The 17044-nt window shown below is 38.2% G+C and overlaps 1 protein-coding gene across 1 annotated transcript in view; it reads right to left on the reverse strand.

Annotated features, from left to right (window-relative positions):
- Positions 1–17044, reverse strand: part of LOC139975617 (neprilysin-1-like) — a 54550-nt gene that overhangs the window by 33351 nt on the left and 4155 nt on the right. The gene's annotated exons all lie outside the window — the stretch shown is intronic.

The following is a 17044-nucleotide window of genomic DNA, read 5'->3' on the forward strand; positions in this document are numbered from 1 at the left end:
AAGAAAAAAATATATATCGAGAGGCCTCTAGTGACGGGAATGTAGTAGCATAAGCTACCGTTGACTTGACCGGACTGTTCTCGCTAAGTATATAACCTCTGAATTAATTGCGCACTTCTTCGCTTGCAAAGGTTCGGTTGTATAATGCCTCGATCCATAGAAAAAGAAAAACCGTATACACCCTGGCAGTAAAGCTGACCATTATCACATGCAGAATATAGCTGACTATCTGTTTCTTTTCCTTTCTGGCGGTATTACCGTATACACAAACCTACAGTGGAATATAGGGTTACGTTATATATATTGTTGGGCTTAAAAGCTTATCTCTAGGGTAGACATTAACTTTTGGGTTTTGTGATAAAGTACTATTCTGAATTTTAGTAATCCCCCTTAAATCGTTGCCAGACGCTTTTTAAGTGGGTCAAATAATGCAATGAATCAAAACAGTGATTCAACTAAACACTATGTGGGCGTTTGTGTATGGATGTAAAATAGATGTATCCAAATGTTTGAACATATGTGACCAATTTGTGATCGCTCTAGCATATTTGAAGGCTGGTATGTCTGTACCACTGATCTGTACACTAACAGTGTACAGATCAGTGGTCTGTACATAGAGCACATGACATTTATAGCTTACGATCGCCGCAGAGTTTGGAAAGGAGATCCAACGCGTGTAAGATGGCTTTCCCGAAAGTGGGAAGAGGTGGAGTGAGGGTGAGGGTGTTTAGGGGGTAATGGGATGCGGATATGGAGGTAGGACTAGCAATGTTCCTCGCAATTATGTCCACATTTCTGCTCCGTTTATAAACATTTTCGTGAGCCTTTGCTCTAGCCAGTCCACTTAACCACATTCTGCAGTACTCTTACCTGTACTCGTTTTGCAAGTTTTGGCGCTTTAATCACCAACAAATGACAAATTTGGCGGGTTTTCTTGCTTCAAATTTCATTGGCCGGCGGAAAATGACACGTCCGGCCAAGCAGTATTATGCCGATTTTCTTAGCGCTTTCTTTAATGGCCTTACAAGTTAAAATTTTTAATTGAAAATTGGAACAACCAGCCAAAATTAGAAGATAAAATATTATACACATTTTGCTATGGCAACCAGGGCAATACATGAGCAACGTATATGGATACAAATGTACGGATATTTGCCTTCAGAAATGTACCCATGTCGAAGGATGGGCAACCCTAATCATGGACTGGACGTGTAAACTTATTTGAAGGGTACAGGACTATTTTACTAGACCAAGTCACTTATTCGAATCCCATTAAAAGTGGGAAGTTTTCCATTTGGCAATACCTACTGAAAGACATCCTGGTCAGTTCACTAACAGTAAGCAAATTCTTCGTGTACGGTGCTGTATCATGTACTTAAATATTAAAACTTGGTATGTGATATCATGCAGTTTAACATTAGCCGTAACTTTATTTTAAGTTTTCTTTTTCTTAAAGTTTGTGAAATCAGATTTGATCTCTGGCAGAATACACCATATGCAACAATAATAACAGAAACTGCTTCCATATTTAACTGTCCAATGAAACTACTGTATTAACCAAAGAAAATAAAGTTGAGAAGAAAATACCCAGGACAAAGAAATGAACTGTAAAGTTATGGTCAAATAAGGAAGAAGTTCCCCGAAAATGACCGTTACATCTTTTACCGTCACCATAAAGAGCGATTCTCCTCACTGTGACTTTATGACTTACATTTGAGAACGTGACATTCCTCAATATCAATCAATTATTTTCACGGTTGGAATAATTTACATTATATAGCAGAATGATAAATTAATAGGTGAAGTTTAATTAAAGACAAGGAGTGGAAGAATGTTGGACAGCATCCACACAATGTCGGTCACCTGGAATGTTACAGAATGTAGGCTACCACAAAAAGGAGTCTTTATTGGGTAGAGGACTGAGTGGGCTGTGACAAAGAGACAGGGGTAAGAGGCACAAGTTGGGGTGGGGGTGGGTACATGAGTAAGCTGAATGGGTAAGGTATTGAAGGAATAGGGTGAACAATTGCAGACCAGTTTACTTTGGGTTTGCAAACACCAATTATGATATTCGTCTGCTCGTCCTCGAAAATTCAAAACCTACTTTTTGATTGACAAGAATGGAATGCACACAATTGAAAATTCCTCCAAAGAACATTGATTTCAACGATTTCATGTTTTTCAGTCCGACTCAGAGCTTACGCTTCTGGGGAGGAAGTATCATTATTTTTGTAACCACGACCTATAACGTTCATCTAAGATACCATAATTGCCACAATGTCTATACCCGTATACTAGGTAAACAGCATCGCAGTTATAAGCCTGGGATTAGCCTTATCTGTTCTGCCAGTGACTCCTGTCTTGATTCTTATAAGCAAAGTTTTCATATAGACTATGTACCTCTGCTATAGTAATAACAAGTGCGTTAGGTCTAGACCAAAATGTTGATAGTTTGTTTTGATAATATAGGACATTCAGACGGCAAATTGCCAAAGATTATTTTTATTTAAGTGGATTTAATGGCGAGAGAATCTTGGCTGCAAAACGCCCAAGGGGTAACTTTAAGTTTCGATTCCGTCTTCGACGGACTCACCCAAATAAGCCACAATGTGATATCTTATAAAGAAGCTCTTATAAAGCTGGCAACACTTATAGAAAACCAAATGAGAATATGGAGATCAGCGAAATAATTTAAGCTTCTGATATTTCGCAGAAAGACAAAATCCAGCTCTCATATATTGACAGGTACGTAAACATTCGGGTGGGGGGGGGGGGGGCTAGGCAACCTTTAAGAAAGTTTGCATTCAATAAAGAGCCCATATTGGCACGAAAAACCCAAAAAAGAAATTCGCGGAACTGCTACATGATCAGAACCAGTACAATGACGTCATGACCACTTGAACACGATGGAAGTTTGTCCAGTGCAGTATCTCTGTTCTGTTACAAAGAACAAAGAGTTTTAATGTTTTAGATTTATATTCAAAAGGCATGAGCAGACAGCGACGTAGCCAGGAATTTGAAAGGGGGGGAGCACTTTTGCGATTGATATGGATTTTCAAAGTTGTAGGCACGGCTATCTGAGCGGAGCGCCACCATCGGTTGGCGCGGAGCGTACAAGAAAATTTTTGGTTTTACAAACCCCCCAGATGGCCGGAAACGGCCCTTCCCTAGTGTTCATTCTGGTTCCCTGGCCTCTTGCTAACTTGAGACACCTCATTCAATATCACTTTTAAACCCCAAAAACAAACGAGTTAAAATAGTACGTAATTCAATAATACATAATGTATTAAAATTAGAAAGGTACACAAGGGCGGCGGAAGCACTTTTAATCTGGGGGGGGGGGGGGGCACCGACGTCAAAGGGCACTTTGCAGAAATTCGATTGGACTGATGCAGCCTGATATTTAGTACCCTTTATAAATCTTATTGTATTATCTTATTTGCGTATACACATCACTCCATCAACGCCCCCCCCGTCTTAGTAGTCTTACTTTTCAACTTCTGATACTTGTAGATACAAAGATAGGCCAGAAATGTCTTTGATACAACCATAGCCAGTATTTGTCTTTGATACAACTGTAGCTAGTAAATGTTTATCGAAAAGGCTGTTTTGGAACTTGGAACGCCGATCGTGACAACAACAGGCAACAAAGTGCTGCAGCTCTATACATATAAAGTCTGTTAATCAACGATAGGCTTATTTGACTGTGGAATGTTCTCAACTGAAATTTTATCTGCGTAAACGGGTTCTTAAGTAGATGTTAAAAAACTGACAAGATCGTATCCTAGTCTTTTTCGGCGGGTAGAGTATTGAATGAAACGGCACGCGATATGAATGACAGCCTAGATGACAGAAGAATAGGTCACCTAATTTAGCCATAATCTTGCTTCGTTCATTTCAATAGTTTTTCCTGTCTAGACTCTTACACTCGTCCAGCAAGCTTATGGATTTGAATTATGGGTGTTTTAATAAAAAAGATAACTTGGCCAAAAAAAGTGTAGGCCCGGGCCTACAGTGCTACATACTGGCTACGCCCCTGATAGTTCTAAATTAGGATTAGATCTCTTACTGAAATATCGCTGACCTAATAAGGTGATCAAGAGTACAAGTTTTATGTAGAAAAAGGGCACATTTTTAACCTGAGGAAAAGTGGGGGGCACTTGCCCCCTGTGCCCCCCGGTTCCGCCGCCCTTGGAGGTACATGTACAGAGTGTCTTACTTTTCAACTTCTGATACTTGTAGATACAAAGATAGTCCAGAAATGTCTTTGATACAACTGTAGCTAGTAAATGTTTAAGTTAGCCTAATAAGAGAAGGCGAGAGCTATCCGACGATTGCCATCTGATGCAAATTTCTCAAGTGTTTTCTCAACTGAAATAATATCTGCGTAAACGGGTTCTTATACATGTTAAAAAACTGACAAGATCGGATCCTAGTCTTTTTCGGCGGGTAGATTGTTGAATGAAACTATCGTGCTACATACTGATCATATGATATCAGTATCAGCAGATTTTGTTTCCTGTTTAAATTCTTTTACATGTTCTTTTACATAATATATCAGAAAGACAAACATAGTGCTCTTTTACAAGTTTTCCAGTAGGATGATTCTTGTTTATTGTCCAATGTCTGGACTTTAATACATTTGACGAACTTAACTGATGGACAATATAAATTTTCATATTTTGTAATACAGCCAGATATGCAGTGGCCTAAAAACAAATATCGTTATCGCAGTGTATTAGCAGTGTAATAATTATTACAGGAAGTGCGTATCACGTACGATTGCTAGCTTAGCTTCATAACATGCTGTTCGTGCAACAACTTAGGACGACTCATTGAACGAAAGTTGTCGACGTTGTTGTGCATACAGTTCGTGACATTCCATAGAGTGCGGTTAGGTAGGCAATATGTATTTTATTATGCAGTGGCCAACTGTAGGCTTGTAATTGGCTATAAGCTAAATTTAGCTAATTGCATCTGCCAAACTAAGTAAGTAGTTGAATCAGTAGGCGTGAATGTTACTACGCTTACAATCGAGTTAACGGAGCTGACGAGTATTCAAGATCAAAAGAGCACTGACAAAATACCATGCTAAAAACGGCAGTTTAAAAAAAAGAAATCGACACTGAAAGGGGGGAGCGGTCGCTCCCCCTGCCCCCCCCCCCCCCGGCTACGTCCCTGTGAGCAGAGCGAAGTTAAATTGTTGAAAAAGGTTGTTTACATCTCTCTTCAATCACTTCTTCATTAAATTTAATAGCTGTAAATTGATCTTCGTTCAAATGTAACATAAAAACGTTTTAACAGGTATCAACTGTAAAGCATATCGCTTTAAAATTGTGTAATGTTCTTTTAAGTCAAGTATAAAATATGTGCTGTTTTCCACCAAGTCATTTCGCTTGGAGCCTGCGCGCTTTGGTCAAATGCAACGTAAAACGTAATAAAAACGTTTTCCGTTTCCACAATTTTGGTGTTTTTGTGTGAAATCATTCTGTGTACTGCTGTTTAAGTGTTGTAATTCAAAACATTTTGGAACCTAGTTTAGGTATAGTTTCTTGCTTTATTTATATTTATGTTTTTTAATCTTGTGACGATGATGCTGATGATAATAATGTGTGGAATAGAATTTGATGTTTCAAACATTTATTATATTCCCTTCTGATTCTTCTTAACCCATTACAGAAATGATATTCCAAGATACATGCAAATCAAATATACCTCAGGTGATTATCTACTCAAACAGCGGAAGTCTATTTAATTTTATAAACAGATGAATCTATAACGATTTGTACAGCTGATGAATTGAGGTCATTGCTGGTATTAAGTTTGGGTTAAGTATGACATCACGGCTATTTTTATTTGTAGCTTACTTCGAACTTGCGTTTTCAGAGTGGAGACCAATATTCATTTAAAGGCATTCTACTGGCAGAATATAATAGCACGTTAAAAATGAAGTGTGTTTTCCAAACTAAAAATTAGAATACTTCGCGTATATTTAAAGTTTATTCTCTGGTGAAAATTTCAAAGCATTTCGACCTTAGTTACACTATTTTGTTGTATTCGTACAGGGCTAGGCCCGCAACTGTTTGCTTGTTTTGTTTTTTATAATGATTTTCTTTCTCCTTTTGACAGTGAATTATAGTAAATCTATACGGGTTCAAATACAGAATCGATATACTACATACTTCTCCCTCGATATATCTATAATTATATATTCCTCTCACGTGTTTAATTATTTCTTGGTTCCGTCGAAGACCTTGACAATCTGGATAAGATTTCATAGTTATTTTCGCGGTTAATGTACTGTCTATACTTGTTTTTATGTGGGATCACACGTGAAAGTCAGTTGATAAAAAAAGTAATTTTTCTTAATGTGTTCCGTTACAAGGCATGGATTGGAGAACAGCCCATGTTTTCTTTCACGGATGATTTTGCATTCACTTGATAGAACGGATGAATAAAACCTATCGACTTACTTAGAAAGTTGAAGCTCGTTTTGACGATAAAGGTTACGGGAAGTCATCGCAGAGTAATATGAGATATATCAGAAAGCAATGCCAAAAGAATTGTAACAAAACGTGATTCGATTCGCAAATTTTCACTGATGTAACTGAGGTATAAAGGTTTTGACTTGATTTCTGGAATAAACATGCATAACGTTATCAACTAGTCGTCCACATAGCCCGACCTTGCAATGTAATACAATTCATTTAACACTTTTAATTTTTAATATATGACTCCTTTCAACTTAAACCCCATGTTTTCATGTTTAGTGGAAAGGCACGACCATACCATACGTAGGGTAAAAATAAGTAAACTCCTTAAATGTTTACCTTCTAAATTGACCTCTTTTGGGGCATGTATCCAGTCAGCATCTATATGTGTTGTTACTCTTGGAGGTTGATGAGTACATGAAATAAATAACTGATTGTTTGTAAAAGTCAAAAGGATTGCGAGTGGTTGAAAGAGTTTCAGAAATTCGTCAGTGGTGCATGGGATAGGAAGATTCGCTATCGAGAGCTGGCAGAAGGGTTGGCGAGTATACTATGCTAAAAATATACCTGCAGTCATGGAGGGTAAACACTGTAACTGAGTATAACACGACAGTCCAGCTATCAACTAACATACTTGGGTAGCAGTGACGTCGCCACCGGGGGGGGGGGGTGTTTTGAAATGTGTCATGTCTCAATGGACATAAGTTAACTTCTACTGAATGTACCGAGTTACGTCTGCCAACAAAATCCTGCAGATTTGAAGATGATATAAGTTTTGGAAACGAAGAAAACCACAAAACTTCAGGGACCTTAACCCCTTCACCCACACTAGGGGCCTTATGGCGGGCCCCTGGACTCCACGTCGACACGCTCGCGTCAGCTTGCATCACCCCCCAAATTTGTTGCTCATAAGTTGCTATGCCTCCCCCCCCCCCTCCCCCTCCACTTCCAAATGTCCGGCGACGCCAGTGGAAGGTAGAGCATGTCAGTTGAAAACTTGGGTGATCTAGTGACCTCGGCGGAAAATGACGAATGTTAACGGTGGAAATAATACATGTAGAGGGTGTACATCACAAAGTACTGACCTACTAACGTCATTATGTTCAAATATATAACCAAAGTAGACCAATCCGCCGGAAGCTGTTGTATCAGCAATTACCAAGTTTCAATTCGTATATGAGTCGTTTAGTCCGGCAGGTAAAACAATAAGTAAACCAACACTGCCAACCATGTTTAGAAAAGGAAGCAATCTAGATTATCAGGATAACCAAATATTGGACACAATACGTAACCAATACAGAGAGGATATACGGAGCCCTGAATTAAAGCATGGAGGTAAAAACAGAGCAAGGAATAAGGCACAGAATTCGGTTTGAATATATGTTAAAGCGGAACTGTTCAAAATCACTGTTATCGGTAGAGAAGTTGCAGTTCTACACCCACATTGTATTATTGAGAAAAGTACCCTTTCAATATATGTGGCCTATCAATTATAGCGGCTGGACTTCTAAGCCTAGCATACAAAACATTTAATTTAGCTCAGTTTCATCAGATGTAAACACAAAAACTCATATGGGGAAAATGTAAAATTGTATGGAAACAAAGAACATATTTACAATGCACAGCCTATGACAAGTTTGTCAAGGACAAATGGTATTGGATGTTCTCCAAGGGTGTCCTGTTGTTCACACTATAATTTACAAGAACATGGTTTGGTTAAGTTCTTGAAGTTAATAAAATAATGGATGAATATTAACAACTAGTTAATTAATAAAACAATGAATTAACAACTAGGCACTGAACCGAGGAGCAGAGGCCATCGGCGTTTAGTCCTTAAAGCAGTATACCTAAGATTTAAACATATTATACATATTTAAAACTGAATAACTTGAAAACCTGAATAGTCGTAAGAAATATTACTAAAACTATTTCACTTTTATCTTGGAAGATGACTTATTAACATTTGTTGCCTTAAAGGGTGTGAAGAATCGCGCAAAAAAAAGGTTAATGCCGGTAATCTGACCTATTTTCGAATGAGGTGTAACAGAAGTTTTAGACACCACCATCGATCCCAGAAAATACGCACACAGCCTGCTACCGTCGGTAATAAGACACTAGTGTACAGTCAGTACATACAGCTGCGGTCAACAGCACACAGTGTTCAAACAATACAGGGATGAACACCCCAGGTCCAGCTAAGATAACAAGGTATCATGTTTCATTACTGTCTGCATTTTGTAGCGACAAGCAGAAAACTTCACTTGCAAGCAACGGAAAGTTAACTTTTCCAGGTTTGGGGCGAGTCTTCAATGCCTTTAAGTGATCATGTAAAGAGACTAGTGGCATACTCAGGTATCCCGCAGCAGGGGAGGGGGTGCAGACTACACGAGGCCCTCTTTTACACTACATCGCTCCTCGATAGCAGTGGAAAAAAATGATTGCTATCAGAACCTTAAACAAACTTCCAAGTTTGTTTTGTTGACATTTTATGCATAAATGTTTCGTCCATATCGGTGAACATATATGATGTCTCACAAGTCAGTTTAATGTTATCTTTCTACGCTTCCATTATGAGAACGTTTTAATTCGGTCTTTTTCTGAATCGATTTAAAATACTAAAATCATAAAAGTATGCCGCCTTATAATGGTTTCACCGACTGCTCCGGTTTTGTAAGGATGGTGTTTTTAGCATGATGCTTTCAGATTTGTTAGAATTTTAATAGAAAAAAAGTGCAGCAAGTTTAAGACCATTAACATAATCACCGTCTACCCTCCTTCGCAGTCAGGTACGCTAATAACATTACCAACATGCACAACAACCCATCCTTCAAACTTCCTCGATTATCATTTTATCCAACGAGGCATGAAATTTGAAATTTCAACAATGATACCACAATACAATAACGATACACCACAGTAGGAGAAACCAATTGTACTTTAATCATATAGGCCTATACAGGAACAAATCATACAGTTCGATAAGCACGTTTCCCCTCCTTCATTCTCTCATAAATGTATCATACGATTAAATTCATGAAGTTTCTGGATCCTTTGATATTTTACCCGCCATAATATCAGTATACCGCCCCCACTACCACCCCAACCCCAATTCTTCCTATCCACTTTTCCCAAGCTTATACTTACCAAGCTAATTCCCAATATAAAATTAAACGTTAAATGTTAAACAATCAGGCATCTGGTATATTATACGGCGTGTTAAATACATACCAGCCACTTACTAATAATATTTGTATAATCTCAAATATAGATATGGAATTAGCGTTGATACAGCTTGTCTTGGTCGGCGGATATGACGTCATAAGTTTGTTCGCTACAGGGAATCTTGAATGTATGCACTATAGTTGGAATCTGCGTTGTGACAAGAAAGTGTCCCGCAGTAGTCCTAGAAAGCACTCATACGTTTCAGTGTTTACTATACATATCGTACCAAAGTGTTGCACTTCACAAAGATCTCTCAATGGCCTACCCCCCCCCCTCCCAATTCCATTCTGCCTCCAATCCAACACACCCACCGAACTAACTAACCGCCTCTTCATAAAATGCAACGAACTTGAATATATAGAAAACACAAGCTAATTTCGACACCCATCCATCATCCGCACCCTCTTCTCTCCTCCCTACCTGCCCCATACTATTAGTTTCTAACAATTGCGAGGTCCGTACTTACATTACTTTGTGTGGACTTTCTCCTTTTCCAAGCGTCTACCGTGCCTATCACAGTCTACTCCACATAACAGTATAGAGTTGAATAACACTGTATGCCGAAGGTATACCGTATACACCAGTGTGTATATTTGAAAGAACACAAGAACACACTCAACTGTATCTATATAGGCCTATCCATCGTCTAGTTTCAATGGGAGTCAATAGTTAACACGGTGACCCCTTCATTGCTTCGACCGTCGCTCCCCAGTGATTATTCGCTTTTAAAGCAACAACAAAAAACAAAAACTCTCAAAAGTTAGTGAAGCCAAATAAAGACTGTTTTTTATCTAAAGCAAATAATTATTAAATAATAAAAATAAATTAAAGTAATGAAAATGAACAGCAACAAAAAACATTTTGAACGTCAATACTATATAGTTTATAGGTTTTAATTATTGGTTCACCGAGCAACATGTCACCAGGGCATGATTTGCTTGTTTTAACCCGCTTTGTGTGAAGACGGCTATGGTGCGCCTATAGTGTACAATAAGTCCTGAAATCGACATATGTCGATTTAAATTGAGATATGTCAGTTTCTTGTCACTCATTGGACGACCAGTGTCACATGTTGTGTTCGATCTAGCTCTCTGATTGGAAGAAATCTACATATGTCAAATAGTATTGATACATGTCGATTTCTCGTGCTCCCATTGGACGACCATTGTCACATGTCATATATCTTTGCTATAGGCATATGAACAGGGGGCGGAGTGGGCCGTTTTCTACCTCCTCACTTTCTTTCTTTTTCAACGGAAGTACAGTTCCTGGGTCCAGAATGTGATATCCAAGAATAGGCCAGTCTATTTGCAATTGTCACATGAGTTTGCAATTCAGCGATGTGAATAAGTTTAGTAGTGAAATTTCAAGCACACAGACACATCGCAGTTCGCAAATCTGAAACCGGCTCCCTGGAAATCTTAATGTGGAAGAACGTGTTAAAGACACACGACGTGGTGTGTATAAAGGCCACAAGGAAAGGTGAAAAAAAGCATTGGAAGTTTTCACTATACACGCCGTGAAACATGTCCTTCGGGATCGACAGCCCGAATTTCGTTGAAAGCAACATTCCCCTGCGATTGAACAGTGTAAAATTAAATGGTGTTTGTTGAAGCAATTAGCTAAATTTCCTATATATATATATATATATATATATATATATATATATATATATATATATATATATATATATATATATATATATATATATATATATATATATATATATATATATATGATATATTTTGTGAAGTATGACACTTCTTTTTGGAAAAATTCATATATATTTCCTTTGAGGTGCAATACAACCGCCTTGCCAGACTATTGTATGCATATCTCGTCTATGTATGCATACAGTACAATTGCTACTGATATCTACTCCCCCCGAATTCAGCCGAAACACAAGACGTTACTTGGGGGTGTATTTAGAAAATGACAAAATGTGACACAATTTATACTTCAACTTTTTAAGAAAAGTCACCCCAGGACTGATCCGTTTTTCAACCCCAGTCCCCTTACATCGAGACTGTGACTGTGTGATCATCGTCAGGTGTGAATCACGATTCCACTAGAAGGGGAACATAATGCTTCACACGATCTTAGCCAAAAGGACGAGAAACGATCTTCTTAATTCACGATCAACCGTGGAGGTTATATATAGTTATTGCATGCTAAGAAACACAAACACACACGTTGATTGTTTTCATTGCAAGTATGAACAACAACACTAAACTCCCTACTTCTAGTTACTAAATATTGTGCTTCCTTCCTTGTTGGTGTAAAATTGTTTGCTTGCTTTGACGCATCAAAACATGTTACTAACAGGTGTGTATGTCTGTTGTGTGTGTATATAATCTAAATTCTTTACTGCGGGGACTTAAACAGTGCAGTTTACCCAAACCATATACACTGAGGTATTTCTGGTTTTCTCAAGTCACGTCCCAGGCATGCAGTAGTTGAAAATATTCCTCTGTTGATAAAGGAACAAACTTGAAATTCCGATTTCGTGATTACAATTACAGACCGTGATAATTTGGCTTCAAGTTTCCATCAGGTATTTCCGACTTTTCCCAAAAATGAACGGCTAAACGGAACTATCAAATTTGAAAATGACAGCAGGTTTTTTTGTTTTTGCTGTCGGATCCTCAGCCTTCATTATACATAAATAAAGAAACAAATGAGAACGTTCCCGTGAAATGTAACATAGGCTACACCTGTACAGAATAACGGCCGCTGTAGATTTACATTGGCAGACATGGAGATCATCTAGTGCAGGGTTGTCCAACCTACGGCCACAGTCCGGCCCGCCGCAGGGTTGCGTCCGGCCCGCCAGAGATGCTCTACGATGCGAAATTTTAGTGAGCAGATTTATTGATAACAATTTGAAGCTATACAATCAATCATTCGAACCTTGTGGGTCCAGAAAACTGCATACAGGTCAGTTTGTGTGACACTCTCTAAGCGGAGGGGGGGGGGGGGGCGGCTGGACTTCATTCAACTGTTTTATCAGGAAGGAAAATAAATCAGTGCGCTCCGCGCGCAGTGCTCACATTTTGTTGCCTTGGGCTTCGGGCAAAAAATCGAAAAATCGAGCGTAGGCTTCATGCGGCCCCCTCCTTCATCATAATCATTCCATGTGGCCCTCCTCTGCAAAAGGTTGGACAACCCTGATCTAGTGTAACAGGTGAACGATTTTTCGTCGGTAGGATCGCTCTTTGACGGATACAAATGTTTATAAAATTTCCGCAAACTTTCACACATGATGTATAAGGGTCTATTGTCACTGCAGAGTTGTGCTATTAAATGTGCCACAATCTGGTGATACGACACCATACTTTCACCGTAAAAGGAAAGATAAGGGTAGGCCTGAAAATATCATCTGTTTCTGTGAAAGTTAGGCATAGGTGTGTATCATACAAGACGAAATTGAAAAAAAAAACGTTAAAGGTTAGCAAATAAACCCTACATGGCACATAATGTGAGGTGAATTAAATAGTAACACTGCAGGTTTACAAACCACCTGTGTAGGTAAATCTATAAAAGTGTGAGGGTCTTACTTTTCGAACTGATCGTCTTCAGAGGCAGAATTAAAAAAACATAATTGTCATTTTTAGTCAGATCTATAACCATAGTAGTATATGTTTATATATTTGAAACGGTAAAGTGTTGGAGAATCCAGAACAGTGAAACAAAAATTCCATCCTCAGCCGGGATTCGAACCAGAGCCTCCCGCCGTATATGCGGACACCCTAACCAACTAGGTCATGGACGTTGATGGTCTGTCCAGAGGTTTGAAACCAGTAAGGAAGGTCGTTAATTCACTGTAGACTTTTGCCACCTATATCGAACAAGGCTAGTTCTGTTCTGGTGACATATTTTGCCTTGCTAGTTCTAGCGATTAATCATGATGCTAACCAACTCGAAAATCATTTGTGAATCCTAAGGCCGGATATCGAAAGAGATACTTTGGACAGAACTCTGTTTTGATACAATGGAAATAAACGACCAAGGCAAATGAATATATATATATATATATATATATATATATATATATATATATATATATATATATATATATATATATATATATATATATATATATATATATAAATGAAAATCGTAATGAGTTGGAAAATCAAGAACAGTGAAAAAACTTTCAGCCTCCACCGGGATTCGAACCACGGGCCTCCCGCTATGTACGCGGACATATATATATATATATATATATATATATATCTATCTATATATCTATATATATATATATATATATATATATATACATACATATATATATATACATATAAACATATATACATATATATCTAAGACTACAACATCAAGTGGAGGATTATCACAAAAGCCAGTCCGTACAACCCCTCAACGAAAAAATGCAACTTATGTATAGCCGAGAAGTACTTTATTCTACTGAAACCAGGCCTGTGCACCCTGAACAAAAGAAACAATATAATGGATAAATGCAGACTCCACAAAAAATATTTACTGAGTGCAGTGACTTGGAACCTTACGTTGGTATGCACATTCTTTCTATATGCATTGACGAATGCACAGGTATATTGTATGTGTGTATGAAACTGTCTGCCGTTGTATGATGGCTGTCTAGTCCAGACAACATCACTCATTATCATTTTCCACATACATATATACGTATACTTATTAACGTATACATGCATTTATATACATATATTCATATATACATATATACACATAAACTATTATATACATATATACATACATACATATATACATACATATACACATAAACACACACATATATATAGGGCCTATATATAGGGCCTATATATAGGGCCTATATATAGGGCCTATATATATATATATATATATATATATATATATATATATATATATATATATATATATATATATATATATATATAATGTGTGTGTGTATGGTTATATATAATCAGATCGTCTCCTGAAGTCAATAACCCGTCGACTAAAAGAGTGCAGTTTTCAGTATCACTCCTAAAAGTTGAAAGATGAGACACAATGACAAAATTTGCTTAAAATCTAAACATTTCTTCGAAATTATACAGTCAGTCGAGTGGTTATAATCTAATTATTTTATAACATTTGTTTTATTGCAATCTTCAATTATCAATTTCAAAAAGGGTCTTTCAAGTTTATTGATTTACAATGATTATTTAGTTTCTACCACGGCTCGGATGTGATCACGTTTAACCAGGGACTGCCATGAATTTTAGCATTTTAGCTCCCTGGTTCAACCCCAGGGTGTTTCAGCTTCTGTTCATTGTATATTGAACTTGTCTTGAAGCTTCAAAAGCAACATATATTCACACCAAGTGAATAAATTACATCTGGGATGGAGTAGCAAAATGATACTCATTTATGATCGAATAGCAACAACAACCGCAACATGTGTAAGAGTGTTTGCATTGAGAAACTTAATATGTTCATTATTTTAAAAGTTTTGTAATTAACGAGGTATGACAATAGTCATTAAGTGCTAATAAGTTCCAGTGAAGTGACTACAAGAAGATTGTGGAGTATTTCCCCAAAGAGATAAAACCATGACTCGAGGCCAGTGGCGTAACGATGAGCCTGGGGGCCCCGGCTGGCCAAAAGGGGCCCCTATCAGGAGGTCCAAGCAAGGGCGTCCGCAGAAATTTTCACAAGGGGGGGGGGGGGGATCAGTAGGTCATGTAGGTGTAACACACTATTTGATACTATCAAAGCGGAGCGCCATCATCGGTTTGCGCGTGGCCAAAAAATACTCCTAGATCGTCGGAAAAGACAATTCCCGGGCGTTTCAAGTTGCATTTGCACATCGGTTATTTTGAGATCTCATGTCTTAGGATTTTGAATTTCAATAATTTCAGTAATGCAATATGGGTCCGTATGCAATGAACATAACTAGAGAACTGTTGGTTAGGTGAAATCATTGAAATGTCAAATGTTTAGCTTTTTTTCAATTTTTGATTTTCCAGGAAGGGCACTTGCCCCCCCCCCCTTGCCCCTCCCTGCGGACGCCCATGGGTCTAAGGTCTAAGGATTTATGCAGGATCAATGTAAGGGGTCTTGGTTTAGAACATTTGAATGGCCATTTAGCATTTACACATTGTTTCCAGCTGACAAATACGTTTTAATGCTAAACTACATCAAGAGAAATGACAGAACAATACTATCAACATAGCTATGAACATTCTTTTTCTTATATATCATGGAATGGGGATTGAGGAATTCGGCTTCTGCATACATCTTACAAGTTGTATGAGTGAGAAACAACATTCAGTCTTGCATGAGTTTTTCTTTTCCAGTAAAAAAGGGCCCTCCCTATCCAAAGAGGTACCCTTTTTCATCAGTATAGCGGGGGCCCCCTTTTGGTCGGGGCCCCCGGCTCGGCACGGTCCGAGCCCATAGGAGGTACGCTACTGCTCGAGGCGGTGACTCGATTCGACTTGTTCGACTGTTAAATGAATGAAGGTCACTCGTTGCAATAAGTTATTATTTTAACATTGTTCTCTCTCTCTCCCTCAAAAAAAACTGACTATTATGAAACTCAATTATTAGAGTGACTTTATAACCAAACAAACGAAAAGAAAATTCCACCAAAAGTTTTGGGTTTACTCCGTCCAAATATATATATATATATATATATATATATATGCGTATAATTGTTATTTCCGTGGAAGTGATACAAAACGGCTGTCCTAAATATTCTACGCCAACCGCTGTGCGTTGCCATGGGTTACGCGTTGCACTTACTGCGATCTTTTCCAGGTACCCATTTGACCTGGGGAGAATTATACAGATCCCGCTGGCGTCGAATATCAGCGAAGCGTTGGAATTGAATTAAATGTTCAAGACTTTTCAATCTTGTTCAATTTCGAGGCACACAATGGGGCATTTGCTTTCGAGTAATTTTTGTTTTACTATTTTCTCGAAAATGTGAACGACCATTTTAGTTTCCATACATAACTTCTTGCCAGATGTGAAATGCGAAGATTACACTTACATTCATTATTGCATGGTTAAAGGGAGGGCAATGTGTTTTATATACTAAATCGACCAACATTGTGGTTTTATTTGATGAAGCTTACGCAATGTCAGTTATTTCACACTATGGACTAACCAACGATCCCCTGCAGGGGTACCGATAATTGAGTCACATGTTGAAATGTTAACTGATCTTACTTACTCATAGAAGGCAAAGGGTATCGTGAGGGGTGGGTGTAGGGGTTGGGATGGGTATGGACATGGGAGTTGTTGACGGGGGGGGGGGGTGAAGGAACGGGTAGATGGATTCGTGAAATGATTCGAAGTGAATACAT

Source organism: Apostichopus japonicus, chromosome 11, assembly GCF_037975245.1.
Source record: "Apostichopus japonicus isolate 1M-3 chromosome 11, ASM3797524v1, whole genome shotgun sequence".
Taxonomy (NCBI): Eukaryota; Metazoa; Echinodermata; class Holothuroidea; order Aspidochirotida; family Stichopodidae; genus Apostichopus; species Apostichopus japonicus.